The following is a 5,860-nucleotide window of genomic DNA, read 5'->3' as shown; positions in this document are numbered from 1 at the left end:
CAAGCTCTTGAATAGATTTAACAAATTTGAGCACCTGGAATTCACTCGACAGCCAAAAATGCTAAGTTGCATCAGTTAAGTCCTTGTTGGCTAACCGAGAGTCTGCATGTGTAGAATACAACACCTTATGCTGTTTGAGCAGTTGAAGTGTCTCCTTATGATAGGTAGCCTGAGACGACAAAAAAACACGAGAAATTCAAAAGTTATTAAAAGAAAGGGCCTTCAATCACACAAGAAATGCATGTTAGTTTTCAATCTCACCATGCACCTGACATCATGAGACAGATACCTTTGCAAGAGACTCAACATTTGGCAAGGATGTTGGCACATTGTCTTTCACTGTGTAATGAACTGGCAAAAAAATGTGTTTGAACACACTGCAAACTATGTTGTAAGGAACGAGACCAGAAATAGAGTGCTTTTCATAACACAACTGGAACCGACGGTCCCAGAAGTATGATTCAATGAGATTCCACAGGTATTGCATTCATGATCCTTGAGATTGTGAACATAGCACGTGCAGACTATGCAACTTAGTTCATGAACATAACTAATCAAACAACATAATGTAGATTTCAAACTTGACCTTGCATTTAGTTCAGCTCTCCATCTGTGCTGACTAAATTATAGCCATGAGTCCCCTTTGCCTGGCACTGCAGAGCAGCTTCATACAGAAATCTCAAGCATCAGAAGTCTATGTTATTGAAGTTACCTTCAATAACAGACTTCTGATGTTTTAGAGGTCCAATGCACTGCTCACGATATCCTCGATCAGGCTTCAACCAGAGCTCTTCATGAAGCATAGAAACCTAAGAACAAAAAATGAAAAGTCATTATGTTTATTAAAATACCGACCGTAGCTGACCTCTAAGCAATCAAAAGGGTGAAAATTTACATTCCAGACCATGACCCTATTTCCAGCAAACTTCAAGCCATACCCTGGAAAGTATGTTGTGCATGCTTGCAAAAAAAAATTTGAATTACATTTAAACTGAGAAAGAAACTAAGACTGGACTCTCGGAACAAATATACAATGGGCACAAATAATTACCATTGGTGAAAGTAAGTCTGAACATTCTAGTTTGAGAGTATTTGGGTTCGAATATGCCAAAGCAGTCCTCCACAGAAGAGCTGACATCCGTGAAGTAGCCCCAGAAGCCTGTCAACTTAATGTCCACATTGATTCTTTCACTTCCCTTTCAGCAGCATATCGTGACTTTTGAGTTACCCGTCAAAAAAGGCTTAACAACTCCAAAATTTGCAGAGAATGTTTGAGTTACCGAGCAAGTCACAAGGTGTGATATGTAACACAGCCTTGGAGGCAGAACCTTACCCTCCAACTCCAGAGTTCCAAACATCATCCACTACATGGCCAATGTTAGGGATCGTATTCTCTCGCTTGTGTGACCCTTCTCTTACATGTAGGCAGACATGAGTACAGCATAGCCCATAAAGCTGGCCATGAGAGGCCACATATAAGCCTTGCTGTAAGCCTGTGTGAAGAGGATGTCTCTACCTTTATGCCTATATAGAGGCTCGGTGCAAATCTTTATGCATCCAATCTAATTAAGCTCTCTCTTTCATTGTGAAGGCCTCACTTGTGTATCCACGTTAATCTAACAGCCATTGCTCACCAAGTAAGAACATTGCTTTGACTTTCATTGTTGTCTTGGATTTAGGGTTCACTGTGTTCTATAAAGGATGAATGAACACAAATGTTGTCTCTGGAATATGCCAGGCTTTCAAACTCCAAATTTATACCTATTTCCTGAGTGGTACCTTCTGAAATCATGCTCACAGATTCACTTGAGATGCCCTCCATATCACTCGCCGCAAGTGAGTTGGAACCACCGCTGTGTCAACCCAACCACAATGTCTTTCATAATTCTTTGCTTTGATTTCCAATCCCATAGCTTTAACACTAGCTGCCTCCTCTTGCATTCCAACAGCTGCATATATATTTGCCATGAGAACATATGCTGCAACATCACTTCTATCAACTTGCACTGCTTGTTCAAAGGCCCATCGTCCAACATTTATGTCTTTCCATCTGTGACAAGCACCAAGCAGGGTGTGCCACAGTCCTATTGTCACAAAAGAGCATCTTTTGAATCAGCACTGAAGCCTTGTCGAGGTGCCCAGATCGTCCAAATAGATCAACCATGCAAGTGTAATGTACCAAGTTTGGTAAAACCTCATATCTTGTGTTGACATCTGCAAAATATACCTGCCCTTCATCTATCAGGCCTAAGTGACTGCACAGACTAAGCATGCAACAAAGTGCAAAATCATTTGGAGAGAGTCCCTGCTTTTGCATCGCTTCAAAACAAACAAAAGCTTCCTGACTCTGTCCATGCTGAAAATATCCTGCAATAAGTGCAGTCCAAGGAACCACATCCCGAACCGGGACCTCCTCAAGCACTTTTCTCGCTTTTGAAAGCATGCCACATTTCACATACATGCCCACCAAAGCACTTCCAAGTACTCTTAGTAGCCCTTGTCGAGTAATCTCATCATGAATTCCTTGCCCCTCACTAATTGCCCCTAAACTTCCACAAGCTTTTAGAATGCAAGCTAAGGTCATCGAATTTGGAGTTATACCCTCATCATTCATCCGTATGAAACAGTCAAAAGCTTGCTGGTCTTCATTCACCTGAGCATAACCTGTAATGAGTGAGGTCCAAGATACGACGTCCCGCACTAGAAGCTCCTCAAATACTTCTCGTGCCTTTGCTAGAGCACCGCACTTGGCATACATGTCCAATAATGCGCTACCGAGCACAAAATTATTTCTTAATAAGCCCTGCCTAGCAATCTGACCATGTATTTCTTCCCCTTTGTCAGCTGCACCTACACTTCCACAGGCATTTAAGGTGCAAGTATACGTCACTGAATTTGGTTGTATACCTTTGTCTTGCATCCTGTCAAAACAATCTAAGGCCTCCTGACTTTGACCGTGTTCGACATATCCATTGATGAGGGCAGTCCACGAGGCAACATCCTGCACACAATGCTCCTCAAGCGTTTGTCATGCTTTTGCAAGTGCACCACATTTGACATACATGTCCACCAAAGCACTGCCAAGTTGGACATCCTTTCCTAATAACCCTAGTCTAGCTACCTCATAATGAATTGCTTCCCCCTTGTCTGCTGCTCCCAAGCCACTATAAGCTTTCAAGATGCAAAGGAAGGTCACGTTATTTGGTGAAACACCCTCTCCCTGCATGCGTTCGAAACATTTTATAGCTTCATTGCATTGGCCGCATTGTGCATATCCTGCAATTACTGCAGTCCAAGAGATGACGTCCCGAAAACGCATCTCATCAAGTATCCCTTGTGCTTTCTGAGGAGCACCGCATTTAGCATACATATGCACCAGAGCATTGCCAAGAATAGGGTTATCTGTAAGCAACCCCTGTCTTGTAATCTCATCATGGATCTTCTCCCCCTTGTCAGCTGCTCCTAAGCTAGCACATGCTTTCAAAATGCAAATATAAGTCACTGCATTAGGGGAAATGCCCTCAGCACGCATGCGCTCCAACCAGTTGAAGCTTCTTCTGCTTTACCGACTTGGGCATATCCACCAATGAGCACAGTCCACGAGACGATCGAGCGCGCCACAGCAAATTCTGTAAGTAGAACCTCAGCTTCATGCAATGCTCCACACTTCACATACATGATGAGGAGAGCTGTGGCAACATAGGATCTCCTTTCAAGTAATGCTCGCTTCAGTAGAGAGGCATGCGCTCTGATACCTCGGTGCAAATCCTTTGTCTTTCCACAAGATTTTAGCACGGCCACAACGTCCATTGCCGTCTCCTCTGCCCTCTCCATATCCTGCTTGTTTTGTTCTTGTGAGCTCGAAACGGGTCTCATCAGCCATGGAGCCCTTGCCTTGTGTTGTGTGTGTGTGTGTGTGTGTGTGTGTGTGTGTGTGTGTGTGTGTGAGAGAGAGAGAGACTGTCGCGAGGTGGTGGGCAACAAATTGTACTCCGTAAAACTGTGAGATCAGGTAAAACGCAAACTTATCATGGCAATAGCCCAGTTTTTTTAATTATTATTATTATTTTATTTTATAGAGAGTATAAGAACTTTGAAACACACGCACACACCCTATGTACATCGGCTTCACAGATAGGAAGGGAGGCATCCCATCACACACACACACACCCGTATATGGGAACAATCCCTAAGGACTTAGATCATGTCATTGTGCCGCAAAAAAATCACTTGGGTACTACTATGTATGTTTACAATAGAGATGGTACATTTGACAAAAAAATTATTATTTTTCTACTCAATGTCTGTCATTTTGTTACTTAGTTTCCAACAACTGCTAGAACAATCTCTTTCACCTAAGGCAAGATATGAGTGTGATTGTGTCACGTTAATCACTTTTGTGATTTTGCATCTGGAACTATTTTTTTGAGACTTCTTCCTCTCTTCCCGCTCAAGCTCTATAGAGCCAGCTGAACATCTCATGCACAACATTGCTTGACATGTATTTTTGAAGAAGATTGGTTTTGCTTGATAGTGAGCGCTCCATTCCGACTCTATTCCTTGGCTACTCCAAATTCCCAATAAGCAAATGCCTCGTCTTACCATGCATAAATATTTGTTTGGGCTGATCACATGTGCTTCTTGATACCTTCTTGTCCTTTTTAGCTCAATCGCACCGCCATGGAATATGACACTTGATAGAATACTTTCAAGTTCTCTTACACACTCTTCCTTTCTTTCTAAAGGCTCCATGCTCCAAGCATAATTAACATGGAGTATTAGCAACTTGTCAAGAATACTTAAACATGCATGAAGGGTGCACACATGTGCATTTGATAGTAGAATGTGTAGAATAGGATCCCAATTTGGGCGTTCCATATCTCGATTAGGGAGTACAGTTTGGTCACAACTATGGATAACTTGAAATCATTTTTGTAGTGCTTTACTCATTGTTTACATAACAAACGCACCTTTTGTAGAGTTGGCTCCACCTTTCCCACCCTTTCCCTTTCCACCCTTTGACTTGTTGGCTCTTGTATCCTTATCTTCAATTCTCGTCACATTGAGACTTTACTATGGTAGTATAGCAAGAGGGTCATAGCCCCTTGTTTGCATCCTAACATGCACATCAAACTTTCAAGTTTCTTGGAAAGCGTCATTCGACTAGAAAGTACCCAAACTTGCAATCTTTTTCCTTCCTATTGTTGTTGAACAACATCAACAATTGGCATGTAATTGCAATACCACTTGAAAGACTTGTGTCTCATGTGGGAGATGGAAAGCTTCCAACAATAAAAAGTTCATCTTTGATTGAACCCTAAAATACATGTTTCCCTTCTTGTTGGCATTTATCTGGCTGACAACAACAGAGATGTGTTTACAATGTTTGATGTAGAGGACATAGATGGGGACAGTTACCCTATGTAGGCTTATATGATGCAACATGTTCTTGTGTCAAAGGGTGTTTGGAACATTGTACAAGGCATTGATGTACGTCCAGCTTCTGAGGATACAAGCGATGTTGAGGATTTTGTAGGTCTTGCTGCTGTTAGAGCTGTTTTGCCTACGGTTGAGCAAGCTCATTGGGATGTAAAAGATGCGCAGGCTCATGCATTGATTGTGTTGTCTGTGAAGTGCTTTATTGCTTCCCACATTCGTTCAACGAAATCTGCAAAACAAGCTTGGGATATTCTGGCTGGTCTTTATGCAAGTCGCAATGTGGTAAAAATTGCATTGCTGCATAAAGAGCTGGAGCCGAATATTATTCATGAGGAAGATGATATGGACACTTTTCTTGGTGGTGTCAAGGATATCAATGAGAAACTTAGTTCTGCAAGTGGTCATTTCTGACAATTCCCTT

At 42.1% G+C, this 5,860-nt stretch overlaps 1 pseudogene across 1 annotated transcript; it reads right to left on the bottom strand.

The window, feature by feature from the left end:
* Positions 1-201: 201 nt before the first annotated feature.
* On the bottom strand, positions 202-3,981 carry LOC147455042 (pentatricopeptide repeat-containing protein At1g06140, mitochondrial-like; annotated as a pseudogene). Its single transcript, XR_015188728.1, has 2 exons — positions 1,052-3,981; positions 202-809 (listed from the first exon to the last, which is right to left on the bottom strand). The product of XR_015188728.1 is annotated as a pentatricopeptide repeat-containing protein At1g06140, mitochondrial-like (transcript).
* Positions 3,982-5,860: the final 1,879 nt, after the last annotated feature.

This window comes from Adiantum capillus-veneris, chromosome 7, assembly GCF_014529385.1.
Source record: "Adiantum capillus-veneris isolate H3 chromosome 7, ASM1452938v2, whole genome shotgun sequence".
Lineage (NCBI taxonomy): Eukaryota > Viridiplantae > Streptophyta > Polypodiopsida > Polypodiales > Pteridaceae > Adiantum > Adiantum capillus-veneris.
Note: the sequence above shows the minus strand (reverse complement) of the source record. Positions and strands in the feature narration are given on the sequence as shown.